We start from the raw sequence: 16,299 nt of genomic DNA, 5'->3' as shown, positions 1-16,299 counted from the left end.
CCTAACCTAGTTTACTGATAGCTGTGTACTTTCTTGCATTATACCTAGAAAATATTGTGAGATTCATTCTCAAATGAAAATAAAAAATAATGTTAAATGCGTGTATGTCCATTCAGTCTACAGCCTCGCCAATAATAATAAAAACGAGTTTAATAACATATTCAACTCCATCTTGTAATGAAACGTATTTGTTTGATGAGAATTACAGATATTTTTCAAAGTTTTGTTGTAATTTTATACCTGTACAATTCCCAGAAGACCTAAAACTAGGTTATAAATATTTATCAAGCATTAAGTTATTATATAACTAATTTATGGAGAATGTAAAATGTTGCAGTTATGAAGACACACGAATGATCTTGCAAACAAATGGAGCAAGGCAATATGGGCGATATTGAGAAAAAAATATCACACATTAATACTGATAATCCAAAATTTCCATTGACAGAGCATGCTAAAACAGATAGGTTTACAAAATCAGATTAAACGATAGCATTACTGAAGCAAACAGTACTACAACCAGGAAGCAAAAACAATCTGTAATAAATTATAGAGTCATTTATATGGTGTTTCCAGAAGTACATCAGATGTCTATAGAGATATAAAATAGCAAGACTGTAAACAAATAAAAACATAGCAGTAACAAATCTTAGTTAAAGACTTCTGGAATGGAACAAATACTCATAAAATGTCATAAAAATATACATACAAAGCAGATTTTACAATAGGAAATAACTAAGCCAAGAAGTCATTGGAGTAGTAAAAATGATGTGACTAACTTTTCCTACAATTTTAATGAACTGTATGACTAATGGCAAACTTGTGACAATCACATCACACACAAGAACAGTTGTACTGTTATTAAAATAGGCCTTATCATATCAATATACAAGTCCTGTAAAATGCAGTATTTGAAAAAAACTGTAATTTACCAACCATGAGTTATATCATCTGTGCATCACAGATTAGAAGTAAGTAAATCAGAGTTTATGGAAATAATTTATCTTGGAATATAATCTAAGTTGGCTGCACCAAGTCATACCTAATTCAGGATTAAAAGTGGCTGCAACTAGGCCTAAGAGAGGTATACAATAGCAGAGATGATAACTGTATTCTGTTTTTTTTTTCCTGGTAAAGTTATCTCTTCAAGACTATGGGGTATGGTACTTAAATTCAACTTGTCAGTTTTCACATAGCATGCCTTTTTAAATTGTTTCTAAGGTCCCCCAAACACATGGGAGATAATCCATATTTCTGATGTATAATTTATGAGTACAACAAACACAGCAGTCTGAGGAAAAAAGCAGTTTAGAGCCATGGCTGAAACAAATGATCCATGATAGTTTATTATCACATTTAACAAAATTAGTGCTTCACACCATTACTGCATATCTCTATGAGCATATTTATTATCTTCTGTTTGACACCATTTCATGAAGTATGGCAAGAAATATTACTCATGGAAATAATAGAAAACTGCAGTGAGCCTGATGAAAGTGTGCTATACAATGAAGAGTTGTAATTAGATAAGCAATGGCATATTGTCCTTATACAAAAATAAAAACTGTATCCCTATATGTATATATATATATATATATATATATATATATATATATATATATATATATATATATGTGTGTGTGTGTGTGTGTGTTATATAAATATGCCCCCCATAAGCTTTGCAGTAACAGGAATAAATAAGTGAACAAGTCCTCTCTGTTCAAAGCTGGCTTTCAGTTATTTTCCATGAGATGTGCAGTGTATACTGTATCTTTAAATATCCTGCACTAATGCCGTACTAAGTCTAAACAATATTATTAACTGGAAAATACTCTTCACCGTTTGACAAGAGGAAAAATTAAGAAAGGTACAGAACTAAATAAAAAGCCTGTATATGTGATCAAGCTAGGCAAAAAAGTAAACTTCTTAATAATAATTACGGGTGAAATTCAAAGACATGGTGTGCATTGCCTTGGGCTCTTGCATGGAAAATACTAACTCTAATTTGAAAGCTATAAGAATATGGAAATTATACATTACTGCGCACTGCCTGGTAAATAAGCAATTACCGCAACATATAAACTATGTACCACAGTGGACATCTACTAATGCATATTTACTCAGATCTACTAACCAGACAGAAACCACTGTGTAACCATTGTTGTGCAGATGGAAGACATCAATTCCACAAGAAAGCACCGCATATAAAAGTTACCTCTCCAACAAGAGCAGTGCGGATCAGGGACTTTGCCATTTCCCCACTGTAGCGTGATCTAGGAGTTAGTATGTATAACTTAGCTGGGAGTGTGCTGCATGCAGCCCTCCAATGTGGGGTCTTGTTCCCTTTTAAAAATATTGCTTTTTTTTAAGATGTTTTTTGTATTTTTGCCTCAACTGTCTTGTGCACTTTCATTATATGAGTATATTGAGTATATAATCATATGTATATATATATATAAAAGACTAGGAAGAAATAAACTTATACAACTGAAAACTTCTGAACTGTTAAAAACAAAAACAAAAAAACAATGAATAGATGCTGAGCCAGAACTGTTATTTGCTGAGCGCTTTCATTCGCTATATTGATAACAATCGAACTTCATCAGAGCAAAATGCTATGTTTTTGCAGTACTGTGTGAGCTTTAAATAGTGTAACTGGTATAAAAAAATGCTTTACTATGATCGGTAGATAGACTATGCTAATCGAGTAGTATTTGGACTAATGAGAGACATTGCTGTAAAACAAAAGGTTTTATCTGCTAACATCCTGACCCTTGGGGGCATGCCGTAACTTTTTAATTGTACCACTTTAGTGCGCATTTAATGTTGAGATTCTTGACATAGTGACTCAGCATCTATTCATTGTTTTTTTGTTTTTGACAGTTCAGACGTTTTCAGTAGTGTATATATATATATATATATATATATATATATATATATATATATATATATATCTATATGTATACATATATAGATACATGTGATCTATCTATCTATCTATCTATATAGATATATATTTATTTATTTATTGACATTTGTTGACCGGGAAAGTCCACTGGGCTTGAGACCCATTTTCATTGCAGGTCTGGGGAGAAAAGCTCCAAGTTACATGAAAATCATTACATGAATTTGTAAGGAAACAATTACTTATAAAGCAAGTGAAATAATACTGAAAACTATCTAAACAGCATATATGTTGTAAAAAGGCACAATATAGTAGCAATGGAACATTAGCATGTAGGAAAATTATACAGTTAAAAATAGTTAACAATACAGCTCATTTTTTTAATTTATTTTTTTAGAGGGGGGAGTAGGAAAAGTGAAAGGTAAGTGTAGTTAGAAGGTAGAATTAGAGAGTTAAACTTAAAGGTAGCATAGATATAGTCAGAATCTTATAGCTAGGTGGTGGGAATATGTAGATTATAGGTGGCATGTATTTAATGGTAGTATTAAAAGTAGAAAGTGACATAGAAGAGAAAATGTGTTAAGATAGTTGTATAGATGTGTGGATTATGATACTAAAGATTAGGGATAACTCGTATGATGTAACAACATAACATATACATAAGAATATTTGCTAAGTGAAACAGTTTTGCTAGATTAAGGAGGCTGTGGATACGTGTTGCATGTGCAGCTGAGGTTACAAGTGAGATGGTGTTTTAGTTTTCTTTTAAAGGAGATTATGTTGTCTAATTCTGTAACTGATGATGGGAGGGCGTTCCACAGCTTAGTTACGGAATGGGAATAGAGGCAGCTACCTGCTCTTTCACTAGGTTTTGATACTTTAAGTAGGTGTTGTTAGAGTGTAGATTTTTGGATGGAACGTAAAGTTCAATGATATTTTTCAGGGAAGGGCAAAACTCGGTTTATAAATGAGTTTTTGGGCAAAGGTAAGTTATGTGTAATGTAGGTAATGTCCAAATTCTAGCCAGTTTAGTTCTTTAGTGGCCTGGCAATGGTGGGTGTGATTTGGTTGGGCTGATGTGAACTTTGCAATCTTATAATAACAGGACTGCAGTTTGTGTTGCAAAGAGTTGTGGAGATTGGTGAAGATAGGAGACCCATATAGTAAGGTTGGAAGGAGAAGACTTTTTGAAAGTTTTATTCGGATGGATTTGTCTAAGTACTGTTTGTTTCTTTAAAGTTTGCCTAATTTGAAGTGAGTCTTTTTTATTGCATTATTAATGTGTAAGACAAAGCTAAGTTTGCTGTCAATAGTAATTCCTAGCAGTTTGGCCTGATTTACTAACTCTATTTGGGTTTTATTTATGGAGAATATAGTAAAGTCTATGGGAACAGGTTTATCTGCAAAGATGAGTAGTTTAGATTTATTAGGGTTAAGTAATAGCTGAGATTGGTTTAGCCAGAGTTCTATGGATGCAAAGGCCTTTTGCGTTAACTTTTGGAGGTCAGAGAAGTTATTGGAGGTACAGATTATGGTGGAATCATCTGCATATTGTATGGTAGTACAGTCAGGGGGAACCTTATGTAGGTCATTTATAAAAATGTTGAATAGTAGGGGTCCTAAAACTGACCCCTGGGGCACTCCTATGTTATTTGGGAGAAAGCTAGAGAGGTTATTCTGCCATTTTATGGATCACTGTCAGTTTTCCAAGTAACTAGTGAACCAGGTTAGGGTGGCATCAGAGCATCCTAGTGAGTGGAGTTGCTGGATAAGTTTGTTGTGGGAGGCTGTGTCTAATGGTTTTGAGAGATCCAGTAACAGAACTGATGTAAGTAGGTTGCTATCTAGGGAGTGATAGATGAAATATATCTGTGTGTATATATATATATATATATATATATATATATATATACACACACACACACATATATATATATATATATATATATATATATATATATATATACACACACACACACATATAGATACACACACTCACACACACACACACACACACACACATATATATATATATATATATATATATATATATATATATATATATATAAATATATATACATACACACACACACACACACACACACACACACACACACACACACACACACACACACACACACGTACTGGAGTTACCTGTGGGGGGGAGGGAACCATGAGTTCCATAGTTTGTACAGACAAGGTGAAGACACCAGGGTATTTTTAGTGTCACATCATCTTTGTTGATTACGGACATTTTCCATGTAGTTTACTCCATCTATATTGGTAAACAGAGAGCACGTGGCCACTGTAGCATCTGCAGTACAGGCCCACACATAGATCCTAATGTGGCTACTGTAGATAACAGTGGCTGGTAATGTCCGAAAGGCCAGCCTCCCTCATGGTCAGAATTAGTAGCCTGATGACTGTCATGATAAATGTAGAAGAACAAGTGTGCTGTACCTTTAAAAAGCATTTCTATGTCTGTGTGTATATATAAATTCTAAGCACGTGTTAACTTCAGTGCCATTTTGAAGGTGCAGCCAGAGTATTAGCATCTCTGTGCATGATAGCTAGTTTGTATATAAGTTAAAGTTACTTAACTTCGTTTATGATGTGTTTGTATATAATAAAGCTGCTTGAACAAGAACCCACAACGTTCACCTGTTTCTTCCTGATCTGACGAGCAATATGGTCTCAGAACTGGGACTGTGAAGACTGCTCTTCAGAGTTACGAGTGCAGGGGTAATGACAAAGGCAAAATAAGTGAACTGAGAGCAAAAAAAAAGGCCAGAAGCAAGCTAAAGATAAAGAAATACGCATGAAAGACTTATTTATTAAAAGAGATAAACGGAGCATTACAAGGGCACAAAACATATTACTAAACAAACCATTAGCACAGAAACATTTATTAAGCAAGAGAGAAACATAAAAAAGCTCATTAATCAAATAAAATGTTTGAAATAAGGCTATTTCATAAAACAGGCATGTTTAAAGTAAAATGAGCACAAGAAAGTATAAAAAGCACAATAAGAGATTAAATGAGCAAAACGAATATAACAGAAGGGGCAGAAAAGGGTACATTGAGCATAAATAAAGCAAGGCAACTGCATATGTTTTGACAAATTACTGTGTTTTGGCATAAATTACTACTCCGCATTGATTGAAGCCTTGAATAGCATAACTAGAGTTATTCAAAGTATCTCAAAGTGTGTAAACGTGCTTACAGTGCGTGTTTATTACTGTGCATTTATTCAAAAGAGTTTGTTGTGTGCAAAGTGCAGCTATTTCATGAAGTGCAGTCAAATGCAGCCATTTTGAAAAGTTTCTTGTGCATGGGTGTACCATTACAGAGTGTTTATTGCACTGCATAGAGTATTTGGGAAAGTGCAGCCATATTGGGAAATTTCAGTGTGCTGTGTACTGTTATTCGGAAAGTGCAGTTATTTCGAGGTGTCTCTCACTATGAGATTCTTCTGCCCAGTTCATTTGCAAAGTATAATTACTTCAAAACAGTTTATTAATAAATTGCAATTACTTTGAAACTGTTTATTCGTAAAGTACAGTTGCTTCGAAATATTCCTTGCCCTCCTCTTTTATTGCCCAGTTTATTTGCGCTATGCAGTTATTCGAAAGGTTTCTAAAAATGATGATGAATTACTTTTATAGGTAAAGAATTTCAAGATAAATGGCTCGTACAGTAACATAATTTCAAGACAAGTGGCTTTTACAGTGAAGTGATTTCAAAAATATTACAGTGCCCAAGAGACTTATTTCATAAAGTTCAGTTATACAGAGGCTTATCATGCTATTGCAAGTACTGGCATAGATTTCAAGCACATGTGTATGTGCATGTATAAGTGTATGTGTTCTTGTACACTTGAAAAAGTCTTCACTGAGATATGTTAACATGACAGATTGATTTCGTAAGCTGCAACCACTTGTATTTGATCAGAATATTGCAGAGAATTGGAGAATATTTGAACAAGAGTATGATATATTTATGCAAGCAGGTTATTCTGATAAATTTGCATGCACCAGGGCATTCATTTTGCTAAACCTAGCAGGGTCAGAGGCCATTGAAAGTCAGCATTCATTTGTATATGCACCAGCAGTGTATGAAGATGAAGGAGAAATTCATCATATTATGTAATTCAAAGACCTTTGCAGTCATTATTGGGTCTCAGGGACAGTTTGAGAATGAACTGCTTTCTTATACCAAAAAAAGTTCCTCAAATAAGCATGTGTCCCAGTTCCAGCTTTACTAACACTATTTTTTCAGAGTATGCTGATGTTTTTGATGACACGTTGGGCAAACTTCCAGTGGCATATTCTATGAAGCTAGACCTAGAAATCAGTCCAGTGGTGAGACCAACAAGAAGAGTTCACATAGCTATGCAGCATAAAGTCAAAGCTCAGTTGGACAAAATGGTGAAACAAGGTGTAATTTGTCCAGTTATAGAACCCATCGAATAGGTGTCGTCCATGGTTGCAGCTCATATAAAAGGCTCAGATGAAATCAGAATATGCATTGACCAAAGAGATTTGAACAAAGCATTGAAGAAACAGCATCATCCTATGCATACAGTCAAAAAAGTTGCAGTCCTGATACCAAATACAACAGTTTTTTTCTGTCTTGGATGCAAAGAGTTCATTTTGGCAAGTGATGCTTGATTGCAAATCTTCACTACTGACTACATTCAGTACCCCATTTGGAAGCTATAGATTCCACAGCATGCCATTTGAAATAAATTCTGCAAGTTAAGTCTTTCAGTGTGCAATGGGGCAAATTATTTTGGGTTATCCTTGTGCCATAATAGTAGATGATTTATTGGTCGGAGGCAATGGTGAGGCAGAGCATGACAGAAATCTTAAGAGAATTCTAGACAGAGCAGGTGAAGTGAACTTAAAACTCAGTCCTCTGAAGTGCAAATTCAGACTACCAGAAGTTACATATGTAGGTCATTTATTTACAAGTGTTGGCATGAGACCAGATCCATCCAAGCAAGCAGCCATTCTTGAAATGCCAGCACCAGATAATGTGCAAGCTCTACAATGTTTTCTTGGTATGGTCAACTATTTAGGCAAGTGTATACCAGACTACAGTGAACTGACAAGACCTTTGAGAGAGCTCACATGTAAAAATGTTACATGGTCATGGCTAGAACAGCACCAGAAAGCATTTGAAGTTCTTAAGTAGAAAATTGCTACCCCACCAACATTAAAGTATTATGATGTCACTACAAAATTTGGTTTAGGTGCAGTTATTCTTCAAGAAGGCAGGCCAGTAGCCAGCGCATCTACAACACTTACCCAGACTGAGATGCAGTATCCTCAAATTGAGAAGAAACTTTTGGCAATAGTGTTTGCATGTTCCATGTTTCATGATTATATCTATGGTGAAGATATCCAGACTGAAAGTGATCATCAACCTTTGGTTACTATTTTAAAGAAGCCTATGCATTCAGCTTCAGTGAGATTGCAAAGAATGATGCTTAAACTGCAAAAGTACAACTTCCAAATGGTCTATATGAAAGGCATACTTCTTTATCTGGCTGATACCTTATCCATATCAGCCAGGAATATAATGGAACAGCTTGACGCAGAGAATTTTGACTTTGATGTCATGGAAATGTGTAATTTTTCTACCACAAGACTTGATGAGCTATGAAATCATACAATGACTGATGCAGTTTTGCAAAAGCTCAATCCCTACATCAGTGTCAAGTGGCCAGCAAAGCAATCCAGTATACCACCCGATGTGCAATCTTACTTTCCTTACAGAGAAGAGTTGTTGATGGAAGATGGCATTATTTCCAAAAGGTCCTAAAACTGTTTTTCCTGCTTCCTTACAACAAGAGTATATCCAGATTTTGCATCGTGGTCACTCAGGTTCCGAATCTACTAAGAGAAGGGCAAGAGGACTTGTGTTTTGGACTTCTCCAGCAAAAGACATTGATAGAGTACTTTATTTTTGTTCAGTATGTAATAGTACTAAACTGCATTTGCAAAAAGAACCACTTCAGCTAAGTCAAGGTCCTGAACTACCTTGGTCAACAGTAGCTATTGACATATTCGAGTGGAACAAACAAGATTACTTAGTACTGGTAGACTCTTATTCAAATTGGTTCGAGATCGGTCTACTACTTAATCTCACTTCTACTACAGTCATTACTAAGTTGAAATGCCATTTTTCAGTCTATGGCAGTCCATTGAAATTAATCTCTGATAATGGTACCCAATTTAACAGTCAATTGTTTCAGAAATTTGCAAGAGAATGGGACTTCGTACATGTTACTAGTAGTCCAGAGTATCCGTAATCAAATGGACTTGCTGAACTTGCAGTACAGAGTGGAAAGCAATTACTTGACAAGTCAAAGTGTGATAATACCAATGTTTTTTAATTTACTCAAATCTCAGAGACATACCTCGTGACAATATACTTGACTCACCTGCTCAGAGACTTCTATCCATAGGTTCATAGGTTCATAGGTTGGTACTAGGCTATCAGCCCTAGGGCCTATACAAGCCTAGCCATAACAATTCCCTGGCTATTTCTTCCCACATTATTTTCTTTCCTAGACCCCTGTCTAGCAGGGCGACTGACGTGATCCCTGGGGTGAATTTCCTTTCTCCCATCCAATCGTCAAGGTTCCTCTTGAAGAGGTCCAAAGAGGCACTCTGCTTGACATGTATGGGCAATCTATTCCAGAGTCTGGGGAGTCTCTGGGTCAGGCAAACCAGAACAACATTGCCTAGCAGTTCTAGTTTATTGAGGCCTAAAGCTAAACACAACAAAGCCGTAACAGCCCCATTATTTAAAAAGCATTCTTTTCAAAAGACCAGTTATGACAAAATGGGCAGATTTCTTTGTCTATTGACAGAAGGAGAGACAGTGGGGATACAAACAGAGAAAGAGTTCGACTGGATTGGTCATGTAACGAATATATGTGCAGAGCAGAGATCCTGTTTTGTTAAATCCGAGGGTGTGGTGTACAGCAGAAATCGCAGACATCTACTTACTGTAACAGAACCAACATCACAGCGTTATTCCTGTGACAAAGACTCTAACTCTCAGAGCAATCCAGATGATATTCCTGTTCCAGAACATATCTTGACTCCCGATACTTTTCCGGCAGATGATCCCAAGGTTCCTAAGACTGAACAGTCAGCAGACACTATTCCAGTTGCTAAACCAGATCCCAAATTTTATGTAACATGATATGGTCGCATCTCAAAGCCTAGTCTGAAATACACAGCAACTTGGACATAGTTGTATATATGCACCTAGCTTTGTATAATTGCATGATGAAAATTATTCCTGTGTAAATTGCATATTCATTAATAACAGTGCCAATGCCTGGCTCATTTCTCAAAAAGGGAGGATGTAGAATACGAGGTGTGCTGTACCTTTAAGAAGCATTTCCAATTTCTATGTGTGCATATAAGTTCCAAGCATGTGTTAGCTTCAGTGCCATTTTGAAGGTGCAGCGAGAGTGTTAACATCTATGTGCATGATAGCTAGTTTGTATATAAGTTAAAGTTACTTAGCTTCGTTTATGATGTGTTTGTATATAATAAAGCTGCTTAAACAAGAACCCACAAAGTTTGCCTGTTTCTTCCTGACCTGGTGAGTGACAATAAGCTTATGCATCAGAAACTAGCCACCAACTGCTCACAGGAAAGGGTCAACAAACCAGCGATGATTGTCCAACCCCATCCCTTGGGCTACTGCCTTTACTTTCTAGGCCCAAAAATGAAATCTGGGCTTTGTGCCACCAAACTGTGAAATAAAAGATTGTTCTTATTGAACACACATTCAGAGACATTTTAGGAAGGTGGATATCGGAGACAGTATTGGCTTAGGGACACTCATTTAAAAGGAGTGCTCATACACATTTATCAGTTTGTTATAGAAGCAGAAAATATATAGGTGCTATGCACCATATAAAAAGTCTCAGATGATATCAAAATCATCTAAATGGTTATTTAAGTTGGGCCTTGCTTTTTTATTCAGCTTACTAGATTTCATTTTTATGTGTTTATTTAAATGCTTTCTATTTTAAGTTTGTCTACTTAAACGTGTATATGGCTAGCCATTTTAAAGTCCCTGTTATCACCTTCCTAGTATTTTTCCTGTGTTCCTATTAATAAATATTGGTATAGAAATGGTGTTATTGTTTGCATGTAAGATTATCCTCAAAAAAGCGATAAGGTAGATGGAACTAATTCCACAGTATAATCAAATTATATTGGCTAGACTTGTAAGGGCTCTTAAGCTGTTAGCCTAGTAATCTCCTATGACCCTATGAACCTGTGAACCTTCAATGAGTATGTTCATTCTGTCTCTGTAATTATTGTTTCTTTTCTATAAATAGTGTCCTGTTACACTGTGTGTGTGTGTGTGTGTGTGTGTGCGTGTGTGTGTGTGTGTGTGTGTGTATATATATATATATATATATATATATATGTGTATATGTATATATATATATATATATATATATATATAGGTTCTTAGGTAGGTATTAAGCTATTGGCCCTAGGGCCTATATAAGCCAAGCCAAAATGGTACCTTGGCTTTCACCACCCAAGAAAATTATTTTCCTGTGCCCCTGTTGAGCAGAGCCACAGAGGTGATCCTTGGGGTGAATTTCCTATTTCCTATTTCCCATCCAATCATCAAGATTTTTTTTGAAGAGTGCTAATGAAGAGCTTTGTTTGATATAGATAGGTAGTTTGTTACAGAGTATGGGAAGTATCTGGGACAGGAATCTATCCCTCCAGCATATTCTGCTTATTGTGGTGACAAGGTTTAGGTCCCTAGAGTGTGTAGCTCTGAGGGATTGGGATTTCTTTAGGTGTAGCATGTCCAACAGCTCTGGGTTTGACATAACTTTGTATATTAGGCAGAGATCACCTCTGAGTAGGCGATATGTGATGGAGTAAAGCTGGAGTTTTTTGAGACGGTCTGCATAGGGCATCTGTTTGAGGCCAGTAATCCTCTTTGTGAGGTATTTCTGCGGCCTTTCCAGTTGTTGTAGATGTCTTGACAGGTACATACCAAAAGGGGCGTTGTACTCAATAATGGGTCTAATGAGTGATGAGTAGAGGGGAACAATGACCTCTTTTTTCCTGGTTGAGAAACCTCTTCTGATGAGGTGTGCCACATAGAAGGATTTCCTGACTACTCTGGCGATGTGATTATCAAAGGAGAGACTACTGTCCACCTGTGTCCCAAGGTCTCTTATCACATTTTCAGTGTTAAGTAGGGGATGACAATGCACTTTTTGGTATTGAACTTGAGGTCATGGCTTTGACACTAGGCATCTGTCTCAGTGAGGCCATTTTGTAGGACGTCCACATCTTTAGGAGTTTCGATTATGGCTCCGAGTTTGCAGTCATCTGCAAACTTTGTTAGCTAAAGACCTTCTGTGTTAGCCTGTACTTCAGAAAAGTAGATGCCAAACAGGAGAGGACCCGGGACTGAACCCTGTGGTACTCCACTTGTTACTGCTTTAAAGATGGATTTGGAGTCTGCTACTTTCACAGTGTGGGTTCCGTCAGTGAGCCAGTTGGCAACCCATCTTGTGACATAGGGATTTATACCTAGTTTAGTGAGTTTATCTATAGTTCCAGAGTGGGGGATTGTGTCAAAAGCCTTGGTGAGATCTAAATGGGCTGTGTGAACCACCTTACCCTCATCTACGGCTTTGGTGACTGCTTCAAAGAAGTCTATCAGGTTTAGGAGGCATGATCTGTCTTTTACAAACCCAAACTGGGAGGGGTCCAGAGTTTGGAGATTACCCATGTCTTTGTTTATAAGTTCCATGATGATACATTCCATGGCCTTGCAGACCAGACTCATTAGGCTAATGGGGTGGTAGTTCCTGGGGTCCATGGTGGCTCCCTCTTTGTGGAGTGGGATAACCGTTGCTGTGCATCATTCAGTGGGCACAAAGCCTGAGGTGAGGCTATGATTAAACATGGTGCTTAGGTGGGGTGCCAGTTTATTCTGTTGTTCACATAGAACACAGCCTGGGATGTTGTCAGTTCCCATGGATGCTGTGTTCATGGCTTGGGAGAGTGTGGTTTTTACCTGTGCAGCCATGATTACAGGGACTTTGCATTCTTCCGGTATAGAGATGGGTCCTTTAGAGGGTGAGAGGAGGGTAAAGTTTGCACTGAACCTATCTTCCAGGATGTTGGCAATATCAGTTGGTTCTGTATATTTAGTGCCATTGTGCTGTAACTCAGAGCAGATCTGAGTGTTGCCATTGAGATTCTTGACATAGCTATAGAATGATTTGTGGTTGTCTTTAGAATCAGTGGTGATTTTGTTTTCTTAACTAGCTTTGGAGGATTTTATGAGGGATGTCAGCTTCTTACTGAGGCTGACAAGGGAGTTCCTCCAATCATGGGGATTTTACTCTTTTTTGCAACAGTTTCTTTCTTCTGTTGTAGAATTTGTTTATGGCGGGGGACCACCAGATTGGCTTCCTTTTTTCGGAGGATAGCATCTTGGTTCTGTTAGGGAAAGCATGATCCATGCACTCGTGTAAGTGCTTATAAAGTGTATTTGTGTAGGATTCAGCAGTCATACCTCTATTGTCCATCTGCATTGGTGACATGACATTTGCCACTTCTGTCTTAAGAAGCATGAAATCACCTTTGGAGAAATTTTTTACGGTGGTTTCCTTAATGGAGGGTGTGGGGTGGGATGTGGATGTCTAGGGTGATTAGCTTGTGGTCAGATCTGACCAACGAGGAATTGACCCCTGGTGTGGAACACTGGTCACCCATGTTGGTAATGACCAGGTCTAGGATATTGCTGCCCCTGGTGGGGGTGTGGATAAGTTGATCCAAGGCGTTGGAATTTATGAATTCCAGAAAACAGTGAGTAAAACTGTTGGTACATTAGTTGTTTTTCCAGTTAATGGTGGGGTAGTTGAAATCGCCCATTATTAGCGTGTTGGGTTGTAGCCTACCTTTCCAGTGTATCAAGAAACGAGGAGTGGAAATCCTGTGGCATGGGGGGATCTGTAGCAAGTTACAATTTAGATTGTGGTGTTGCAATCCAAATATATATATATATATATATGACAGTGTGTTGGAAGGATGGAGGAAAGTGTGTTACAGTAATTTATGTCCTATAATGATGGAGGAAAGCATGTTACAGTAATTTATGCCCTAAGCTGCAATTATTCCATCTGTGCTTTCGTCCACATCATTTCCATTGTTAATCTGTACTAAACAACTGCACTGATGTTAAACTACAGCATATTAAACAAGTGTGGTCATTTTATACAGCAATTATAATACACAGTATAGTTACTCAAAAGCTCTTCCTGAAGATATCAGAATAAAATGCAATATTAGCAACCTGCTTCTTCTTTTCTGACCCTAACTATTCCTAGTCTAAACTATTTGCTTTATTTCTGGCTTTCCCTTATCTTTCACACAAATGCATTCACCAGCGAAGCTGAAAATGACAACACTCAGAATGTTTCAAGAACTTTCATACAAGGTATGAAATTCTTATGCAAATGGGGCTTGGTGGCTCACAGCTCTGTGAATCATATTTCTACACATCAGTACAAGTGCACATATCATTTTACATGATTTTGCACTGCTGGGAACGAGCCATGGTAAGTTCATGCACATGCAGGCAAACTCCAACTTGCTTTTTTCTGGTGCAAAGTGGTTACATGAACACTTTGTTTGTGTACACACCTGCCTTTTGCTGTTTGGCAGGCACCAGCACAGAGTGTTAGCTGCCTGGTTTGGTGATATGCCTCACTGGGTATATTTCAAACCCTAGAAATCTGAGTTTCATACCTACCTCTTCATTCTGACATGAATGTGACAGTGAGAATGTCTTTTGGTGAAGCTCAGGGTAGACTTCTAAGATGGTGTGAGAGGAAGGCAGAAATTTTTCTGTATCTCTGGCAGGTATCATACAGGGTCATATTAAAGCAACGAGCCAAGGACCCTTTCAAAACAATTGATATATATTGATCTAACTGGATGATGAGCTAAGATCAGACCCTGGGATTCCATGCAGTGGGGAGCAGTGCAGGTTTCAGTACAATGACCTGCAGAGGAGATGACCTGACCAGCTTGTCTGGTGTAACACTGAGGTTCAGGAGAGCAGGCCAGGTTCAACTACAATGAACTGCAGAGGAGATGACCTGACCAGCTTGCCCGGTGTGACACTGAGGTTCAGGAGAGCAGGCCAGAAGATTTTGTTAATGAGTGTGACATTTCCATTCCTATTGCAATACTTTATACAGTTTTTATGTCTTAGGTTTATTTATAGACTAGAGATTAATGAAAAAAAATTACTGTACATGTACCAGGAATTATACTTGTTACCAATTTAAGTCTGTAATATGTACCATGGCACACTTATACGTATTGTGGTAATTAGCATGTGTTTCACTCTCCTAAGTATATTAGCAAGCTGTGAAAAGTAATAGTTAACTTCTGAGTTTATTCTTGCTGTAAATGGCCATACCATTATAGCAGTGCAGTAATATGAAGCATTAATACTGATGTTGTCTGGTGTTGCATTACTGTGGTCACAATTCAGCTCATCAGACGAAATTTTCAGTCAAAAGTGTGTATAAGTGATTTATAAGTGACTTGGAGCATTAACAATGGCTATCTGGCACCTTCTTTGAAGATAGGTAGCATGGAATGAATTTTCTTGCTGTACCAGGTTTGCAGTCTGCCATATTTTCGCTCATGTGCCTACAGCTATCATAATCAATGAAATGACATGCAAATATTATCAGTGCAGAACGAAAATATGACCTAAAGAGCAGGCACCTACTAGAAACAATTAATTTGTTATTACTGATAGACCCAGAAACGTATTTTCAGTCCCACCAATGCCTGCATAAATCTGGCCTTCCTTCATAGGTTCATAGTTGTGTACTAGGCTAATGGCTCTGGAGCCTTTATAAACCTAGCCCATAGAAGTGCCCTGGCATCGTACCTCCTGATGTTAGTTCCCAGTGCCTCTATGAAGTAGAGTCACTGGAGTGATCCTTGGGGTGAACGTTCTATTTACTATTCGCTCATCAAGATTTCTCTTGAAGAAGGGCAGTGAGATGCTCTGCTTGACATGTATGGGAAGTCTATTCCAGAACAACATCACAGGTGAGCTGGTATCACCAAACGGATGCACGATAAATGAAAAACGAATGAAAAGTAAAGTAACAAACTTCTTTAATAGACCATGAAGCTGTTAAAAAAACATTAAGCGCTTTCATCCACAAAAGTGGACTTCTTCAGAATGCCATTGGTTACAAGCGTATTGATTTATGCTTGGAAGAACTTTTATTGGACAATCGTATTACTATTGACACATATGAATTTTTAAAAGTAGAGCATCC

The sequence above is a fragment of the Protopterus annectens genome, chromosome 12.part0 (assembly GCF_019279795.1).
Source record: "Protopterus annectens isolate FY-2018-M chromosome 12.part0, PAN1.0, whole genome shotgun sequence".
Classification (NCBI taxonomy): Eukaryota; Metazoa; Chordata; order Ceratodontiformes; family Protopteridae; genus Protopterus; species Protopterus annectens.
This window is presented reverse-complemented; position numbering follows the sequence as displayed.